The 9,511-nt window shown below is 40.6% G+C and overlaps 1 protein-coding gene across 1 annotated transcript in view; it reads right to left on the bottom strand.

Moving 5' to 3' along the window:
• Positions 1-9,263, bottom strand: part of pea15 (proliferation and apoptosis adaptor protein 15) — a 38,446-nt gene extending 29,183 nt beyond the window's left edge. The window contains exon 1 of the mRNA XM_020586783.1: positions 8,892-9,263. The gene's annotated coding sequence lies outside the window, so the exon portion shown is untranslated. The remainder of the gene's footprint in view (positions 1-8,891) is intronic.
• Between the last annotated feature and the right edge of the window lie 248 nt (positions 9,264-9,511).

Genomic DNA, 9,511 nt, shown 5'->3' with positions numbered 1-9,511 from the left:
TGCGCATGCGGGTCACTTCAGGGCCGTATACCGTTCACACATGAGACAGATGGCAGTAGCATTTAAATGACAGTGTGAACAACAGCGCAAAAAAATCGGATTTCGGCAAAAAATCCGATCTGAGCATTAAGACCTGCAGTGTGAACGTAGTCAAAGTGTCCTTGGGCAAGACACTGAACCCCCCCGAAGGTTAGAGCCATTGGTCGAGTTGGCACCGCAGATGGCTGCTATCGGTTCTGTACCGGAAACAAATTCCTTGTGTGTAACATACTTGGCCAATAAAGGTGATTATCCTTATTATTATAATGAAAGTTCTAGGCCTCTGTTAGTCTGATTTTTGGAAGACTCCAAATTTGCTCATCTGCTGTAATGTTTTCGTCTAACTGGATATTACACTACTGTATAGTCAGCATACCCTAAGAGTAAGGGGTTTAATCAGTATAGGTAATATTAATATATTTGTGAGAAATGTTTCACATTCTGTCCCTTAAAATAATTTTTTATGTTTTTCTTTTATAGGCCCTGATCATGGAGCAATGCCTATTATATTGCTGATTTGTCAACAAAACCTTAATGAGGCTGTGTAGTTTTCTAGTTATGGAGGATCCTGTTTGTAAAAGGTATTATGATGTTGGAAATAATATATTTGCTGGACTTTCTTCCATAAATCTCTTAAAATAGATCATTTCATTTCATTTTGCTAATGAAGGTCTTGGATTATCCTGTAAAAACTATTTTAATTGAGGAATTTAAAATTTGACTGTTCTTCATGTTGAATTGTCAGCAAGGATGAAAGGTTCCACTGATCCTTAATATACAGTAACTGCCAGTAGAAACACGAGAGCTGGTGTTGCTCTGAATCTCAAACAAAAGGGAAGAAGACAATAGCAAAGAGAAGGAAAGGAAACAGGATGAGAGGAGAAAGGAAAAGGAGAACAGGTTGAGGGGAATGAGGTGGGAGGTGGGAAAGGAGGGGTGAGGTGTAGCGTGGTCTGTTGCAGTGATCATCTTTGCCAAAAGGACGCACACTGTAATCTTTAATGGTAGCATCCCCTTCTCTTTGACTAATGGGGACATGGAGTCAAACAGTTGGTGCTGTAGGGAATGACTGTCTATATTGGAGCCACTGACCCCTCTCTGACACGCACACAGTCCATTAGAAATTAAATAAGTTGTTAGGCCTATGTTTGACGACTTAAAATTTTAGATTACTCTGCCTCCTCTCCTCCTCTGTCCATGTCTTCCACTCCTTCTCTATTACTCTCTGTCTCAGTGCTCTCTATTGTTCCATTAGTGGATTAAGCACATTGGTACCAAGGAGGAAGTTGGGTGCAATTCAAAGAAAATTAAACTCAGTCCATCACCCTGCGTCTTGGGGATGCGAGACACTGAACTGCCATTCTTTACCTGCCTGTCTACCTCGCCTCTTCACATTAGAGCTCCATTATGGATTTCTATAATAACACAACGGTAGATGAATTCACTGTGGGACTCCATGTGCCTTCCTGCAATTTCTCCACATTATTGAGGTAATAACTCACAGTTAAATGAATGTTCCCCTTGGCAAAGCATCACTGTCAGTAGAATTATAGCCATGTTGCACTTGCAACCTGTTGACTGACAAGAATGCGTCGCTAAAAGTTGCACCTTGTATTGTTGAGCAAAACTAAGAGACTAAAGCTATGCTTGTAGTTCTGCAAGCCTAAACTGGTGCTTTGAGTGCTAGCATCACAATGCTAATGTGCTCACAATGAAATGCTCTCATACTGATGTCTAGCAGGTATAACCATTACAGTGTTTATCTTCTGCACATTAGCATGCTAACATTTGCCCTGTAGCAATGAACATCAACACAAAAATGTCAATAGCTTTGCAGGGATTTAGCAAAAGCAATGAAAAAGTTCGAATTTGGACCTGAAGATGGAGTTGCATTAGTGATTTAAGAAATCACCAAAGTTGTTACAATTCATCCTGAGAAAGAATTTCTGTAACAAACTTCATGGAAATGAAAGACAAGTAGTGGACCACTCCAGTCAGTAGTCGAAACTATGAAACGTGTACAAGATTTCATAGCAACTCCTCCATTATTAGCAGAGCTATTTCATTCCGGACCAAAGTGGTGGACTCGTATCGTCATCTATAAAGCAGTGCTCCTAGCATGGCTAAAAACCACATTGTTGGGAACCACAAAAAAACAACAACAACAACAACAAAAAAAACACTATATATGAAAAACACATGAAAAAGCCAATTATTTTATTTAATTCCTGTGAAACAAAAAAATTAAAATAAAAAATTCCTGAGAAAACATTTCTCGAAACGTAGATGCTGCTACATAACGATCAGTTATGCAGCCATCAAAGTATCCACAATTACAGTGATGAACAACCTTGATAATAGTGCTCTTTTTTATATCGTTACCAGCATGTCTGAACTGGCTAGGAATTCTGAAATGTAGTAATAGTATATGATCATGACAGATGAATCATTAGCACCATAGTTACCAAACCACTTGCCTCAGCAAACAAATCTCTTTTTACAGTAAGTGTGACTGAAATGTAACTTTCACCACCAAGATATCTTGGATTCAATTACTGCTTATGTAATACAACCATTAAACATCCATTTCCTCTATTACACGTCCTTGTTTTGCTCCTAATGTGAGGCTAAATGCTGCGAGGTTTTTAAAAAGGAGCAGGGTTATAGTTCCCTCTCATTTTCTCATTCTGCTGCCATTTTTATTCATGTCTCTGCTGCAACTTTTGTCTGCACTTTGCCTTTCCTGTAAATGCTGATGAAAATTTTCTACTTGCTTCCTGTCTGTCTAAACTCCATCTAAAACACCACCTGGAGAGAGTGCACAGTATCAGCACCAATGCAACGCTGTAATGACTAAGAGGGTTTTTGTAATAATGGAGTGCACATACTGCACAGTAGAGTACAAGTCCATCTGCTCAGATACTGAATTGTGTGGCATAGACTGCAGGAGACAACACATCATGTGATGGCCACACTGAGGTCAGCTGTAAGGTCACTGCGAATGTGCCATTCAAAGGTTTTGAAAGAATCTACAGTTGCTAACAGTTTACTTGGGGGGTAAGACAAAAAATAAAAAGTCATACAAGTTATTATAAACTGAGTAAAATTACTTTGATTTTTCAAGATCAACAACTCTTATCGGCGTTTCTATTCTCATTGTCCATTTCAAACTATTACATACAATACCTGGACATAAAGAAATTTTCCAGTAGACACCCAAGATGGTATCAGACTAACAAACTAATACAACCACTCAACATTTATGTTGGTCATTTATGCACAGCTAATATGCCCCTGTACCGATACTACTGGTTACCCAAACCGAGCATGACGGGACCCATTGCTACCAGAGGGTTCTGGTCTGGTTTGGACAGAAATTTAGATATCATGCTTTGGTTCGTGTCGAGTTCGGCCACATAGGTCAAACAAGTGTAATCACATTTGTAAATGAATCCAAGCTTTTTCTTTTAAAGTGCTAAGCCTATGAAAAATTCAAATGATGAGCTGGTTAAGTGCAGGACAATCTATCCATGATTTTTGACGTAGGAGAGCCATAGAAAAACACCATACAAAGTCAACTGCATCAGGCTCAGTTTGGGTTCCGAACATGAAATAAAATACGCTTTGTTTTGGCCACCGCACTCTCAGACACGGGTCCAGTTTGGACAGGAATATGCATCCCGATCCATACTCTAACTGATACCAACTGGAACAATTGTGTTAAATTGTGACAATATTTGTGGAGATGAAACCTGAACTGAACATAGTAGACAAAAAAAGGTTTTCATTTACCAACTGGATGAGATTTTAGGGCTGCACATGTAACTGAATATAAAAGGCCACAGGGTGTACTGTATGGAGGTCGATACAAATTAGTGTTTTATTATTTTAAAAATACACAAATGGAGAGCCTTTCTGGTTTTATGAAAAGGTATAGAATCTTTGATTTCTCCAACAAACCAGCCGTGTCATTTGAAAAGAGGTAGGCAGGCTACAGCAGACAATTTTGACATGATTACATAAAACGTAATTTAACTCAAAAATAACAAAAAATGTTGAATACTTAACGGCAGCAAAGAAAAACAGATGTGAGACCAGACTGAAACTAAACAAAGACAAGGGTAGATCTGGCTTGTGGGCTACTCTTCGCCCACCTTGGATTTATTTACTTCAAAAACTCTGAAAAGGTATTACATAAAAGCTTCTAGTCAAGCCTTTGTGTAAAGGTACAATGGATTAGTGCAATCTGCAGGGGGATTTGTTGGGTTTTCCCTATGTAATAATAGTGATAACAGTAAGGTCTAGACCTTACTTTGTAAAGTGTCCTGAGATGACTTTGGTTGTGATTTGGCGCTATACAAATAAAATTTGATTTGATTTGATTTGCAAAAACTTGAGCACTAGGTGAGTACACAGGTCCCAGGAGGGTTGCATAAACAACAGACACAAAACAAGTTTGACATATGCATCACATTTTACCAGTTTAAGTTGTAAGAAAGTACGTGTGTGTGTGTAAGAATTCTTCATTTCTGTGGTAAGAGAGGTTAACCTGATTCTCCAGGCTTTTTCAACCACGCAGTACGACCACAAACACACCATCTTGAATACACATCTACACCAGAGATTGAGACGGAAGTAATAACATAAAGGAAGGCAAACACATGTTCTGGACTTTAACTGATGAGTTCTGGAAATAAACACTAAGTAATACACAGCTGAGATAGCCATGTGGAGGGAAAAAACAAAAACAAACAGGAAACGCCATAAAATAGGCTATAAAGGGAAATGTAAACCTACAGCGTGTATTTCACCAGTTTGTCTCCAAAAACAGTGAAACAGCCAAAAGTCTCAATTTGATCATCAAAAAAAAAAAAAAAAAAAAGTGAATCAACTGTGAAACCTGACACACAAAACTGCAGAGCTGTATTCGGCTCCCTCCCCTTCTACTGAATCAACTCTTATCAGCTTCAATCAGACCCACCGAGGCGTTTCATTTGGAGACTAGTGGCAGAGTAGATTATGCACACAGATTAAGGGAGAGGCCTGTGTGTATGTGACTGCACGTAAAACTGAGAAAGAAGTGGTTTGTACGTTTGTGCATGTGTGCACTTCAGCCATCTGCACTGCTGCTGTGTGGCTCTGACTGTCAGTGTAGGCTTCGGTGTACTACATGTGTGTAAATTATTCTGGCCACAGTGAACTAAGGCCTGACATATTGGGTTTACGAAGCACTTCTGTAAAATCAACACAATCACTGCAGCTTTGCACTCAATCACATTAAAGTCGCACCTTGTTACACCCTCACTATTTTGCTGGTGCGTTGTTGCTGCACCCCAAAAAGAAAGACTGTACAGTGTAGCAGATACAGATAAACAGAATCAGAAGTGGAAGCGAGTATTTAAAAGTAGCTTTTGCTGGTGTAGGCGTCACTTGTAGCGCAGCAACCGACCGAGGGGGGGGTTGTTTATTTGTGTGTGTGTGTGTGTGTGTGTGTGTCCGTCCATGGAGCATGGAGCTGCAGCCTGGGAGAGAGAGAGGCTTAACCTGTGTTAAATCATTACACATACTTCAGTTATACAACACTAAGTAAGTCTCTCCTTCAGGTTAAAAGCCTGATAAACTGTGACTGGCTGCTCATTTCCTCTTCCAAATAAAATGCAGTAACTTTTTTAAAATGAACATCTACATAATCATGTTCCGAGTTCATTAACCTGCATGTGAAATGGTGCATACAGTATATACTGTCAGCTAGTGGGTGCATTTGGATAACAAAACCAAGGCATCACTTCCCGTTTGCCCATGAGCAGAGCATCCAGTGCCCTGGGAAATATAACACAAAGAATGTTTGTTACAGACACGTTTAACAATATGACAATATGTTACAGTACTGTCCAGAGTGTCCAGAGACCGGCCACCCCCAGTAAACAGCCAACATGTAGACTCAGCAAGGCTCATGCACATATAATGATGTATTTTTATTATCTGTGATGTGAAAACATCAGATTTCTACACAGTCGAAGAAAAAACTAAATTGTTAGACATTTGATAAGTGTCACTCTCACGTCCTCATCACTATGGTCAGCTGGAGGTTGAACCCATGGGAGGATTACTAGATGGGCCAACACAAGGGATCGGGGGGGGCCCAAAAGACACTAAACAACCTCTAAAAACCACAGAGAGATACAAAATGATAAACCCACTGTGATGTCACCCATTTGTTTTCTGAAGAGCAGTTTTAAAGCTCAAGTCTGGTTGTTGCCATATTAGTAGTGCTTTACTCCACCTGCTAGAGCTAATCCAAAAACAGGCAAAGAGGAGGAGCGTGAGAAGAGCTCGCTAGACAGCTAGCAGCTAGCCACCTGTGGTAGGACCCTCCCACCTCTCACTCGGAGCAGCAACACCCTTAATTGTGTGCAACTCTTAGCCTGAATACAATTTAAAAGAGCGCGTTAAATAAAAATTCATCCCCTGTGCAGTTTTCACATTAGGGGAAATTAGCTTTAAAGACCAAAACTGTTTTATGTTTTTTTTTTAAACCAGGCTGTAAATGTGAGCATTTGGGGACTGACTCCCTTAAGTGGCCATTCAAGGATCTGCAGGCTTTAACACTTCCACAATGGCTTCATTTCTCTGCCTTGGACAACCTATCATGCCAAATGACACCAAAAGGGAGGAGAGGAAAAAAATAAAATTCACTGACTAATTTTGTTGATGTGACCGAGGTTTCAATTCCTTATTTCCTGTGGTTGCAGAAGTGACTATTCTCAAATCTAAACTTTCATTCTGGGAAAAGCTGGAGTGAATTTCTGGGTTTCAGTTTGCAGTAAAGAGATGTTCTTCCTCAGACTAAAAATAAGAGATTGCTTGTTAAGCCGAACAGCAGATAGAATCGACTTCCTCAGGTTATGGTGAAGCGATAAAGTCCATTCTCTTCTATTATCTGTTGTCTAGCATGTGTGACAACTAACAGCTTACTGACAAGAGAGCTATGAAAGTTGCCACTGAAATCTATGCAAAAAAAAACCTGATGTTTTTCTTTTGTTTTGCTCGTTTCAAATTCCACCAGTTTAACACTGATATACCCAAAGAGTGTGTTTGACTCAGCGCCTGCAAACAATCAACCACAAACATTCCCTTGGAGGTGGCGGCACGGACAACCGACACCACCGACACACACTAGAGGAAGTGAACCCGAGAGAGGAAGCACTTTTCTGCTGTGCTGCCCAGTTTGTTTTTTCTCTGTCCGAGAAGACAGATCGATACTGTATGGATCAGAAAGGAGAGGAGGCCGAATCCCAAAAAGCTGAGTCAAGGCGCACAGGTACACAGGTTTGTACTTGTAAACCTAAATCTCGTCCTTAAAAAAAAAAAAAATCGTGCTTTCACTCTTAAACTTCCCTTCTGAAAAAGTCCAAATGTCCCATACATAACACACTCAGTACAGAGCTGCTTTATTGCTGCCAGCAGCTGATAAGATTACAAACTTCTTGTCTAGAATTCACAGAAACTACTGTGATAACCCAGTTCCTAGTTAAGCTTCTCACCTGTGAGGTTTTTAAAGATTTTCTCTGTCATACAATGTGTGAACGTAACCTGAATAGATTAGGATTCTGGATTACTGGTCAGATTTAAAAGGCAATGTGATGATGCAACACTGGGCTCTGGGAAATGGAAATGGGCACCTTTTCACTATTTTCTTACAGTTTACAGATCAACCAAGAAAACAAACAGTAGATTCAGTGTTAATGAGATTCACCGTTAATCACAGCACTACTTAAAATAAAACAACAACAACACTAAAACCTGTAAAATATATATGTATAATCATCTGTTGCTTTCACTGCTTTACAGTATATTCCACGCAGTTTTTATTGTGCAAATACGGGATCCGAAGCATTTACACTTGCTTTAGACAAACTACTAATTTGTGGTCATCTGAGTGTCTAAACTTTACAAACTTTACTTAACGTCTTTTTATGTCTTTACAGATGCACATCCATTGAGGAGAGACCCACCCCATCCCCCCCCCTTCACGCACAGCCATGCGGGACAGTCACAGGTGGTGGTTTGTCAGCACCTCTTTCCTCTGAATGCGGGTTTAGAAAACAACATTCCAGATAATCTGGGCCAGACGAACTGCAGTGATCCTTACAAATACACATAAAATAATTATTAACTGTGGGGAAAACCCCTACAGGATGATATAACATAGGAACCTATTATGATTCAATGGGAAAATATACAGTATATTGATAGCACAACATCACGTTTCTAAATAGGTGCTGTGGGGATATTTGGCTACGAAGTAATGAAAAGGACATTTGATACAGGAGAGCCCACAGTAACACTAAACCCAATCCAATTAGTTTAATCAATGGTGTGGTAAACGCCCTCCTGAGAACCAGAAACTCGACAACTTGCCACTTAAAGTCATGAAGGGCAAATTCTTTATTGTTAACAGGAAGCTAATAATCCTCCAGCTCAGGTACCTATTGAATGAATTTATAATACAAAACGTCCTTTGTAAATGGAAAAAGCCACATGGGCCACAGTTCTCCAACTTCTTCCCTCTCGGTGCAATTCACCCATTTGATACCGAAACAAGCCGGAAAAAAAAAGAAATTTTACACCCAGGCTGAGAAGTAGGCGAGTCTCTTTTACAGGGGCTTCATGTAACGGTATGCGAGGGGAGAAATGAAGCATACCCATGAATGGAGGTGCCGGACTCACTCTCAGCACGCACCGATTCATGGACTACACCCCGGGGATGTTTGTCCTAAATGTTTGCATGTGGAAAATGTAGAAAACATATTTATATACATATGTGTATATATAGTCGAATGGAAACTTACCTCGGGCGCAGCAAAAGGAGTTGGCTACAGACAGGGAGAGATGCGGGAGTGTGCGGGAAGATTATCTCCTCTCTGTAACGCAGCTCTGAGGAAACGTGATTTTGGCCTAAGAGAGGACGGACGCGCCGCAGGAAGGAGTCCACTCCGTCGGTCTCAGCGGGTTCTGGTTTACTTTTGTGACTTCAAGTCGTTTGCTGTTTTATCAGCGTGGGAAATGAGGCCGTGGAGGGGACACGGGTGAGAGGACCTGTCAGTCAGCGTTTGGCAGTAAGTCAGAGACACCGGGTTTGGGATTAAATGTGACTCCTCTATCAGCATCCGCTTGCCTCGCTATCCACCGCTGTGTAACCGGTTGCTGAAACGTGGAAACGCCTTTTTTCCTCCCCTCCCCTCCCCTCCCCTCCCCCCTCTCTCTCTCTCTCTCTCTCACTCTTTCTCTCTCTTTCTGTCTCTGTTCTGGTCACGGTTAGGCACGCTGTCTGATACGTTCATAGATCGTCTATTGAACCAATAGCTCACTCTCTCGATGAATAAATGGATGAATGAATGAAAACATGCCCACATTCATAATCCATTTCTAATTACGCTTTTCTGTTAAAAGCATCACATATGTATATATG

Source organism: Monopterus albus, unplaced genomic scaffold (assembly GCF_001952655.1).
Source record: "Monopterus albus unplaced genomic scaffold, M_albus_1.0 scaffold421.1, whole genome shotgun sequence".
Lineage (NCBI taxonomy): Eukaryota > Metazoa > Chordata > Actinopteri > Synbranchiformes > Synbranchidae > Monopterus > Monopterus albus.
This window is presented reverse-complemented; position numbering and strand designations above follow the sequence as displayed.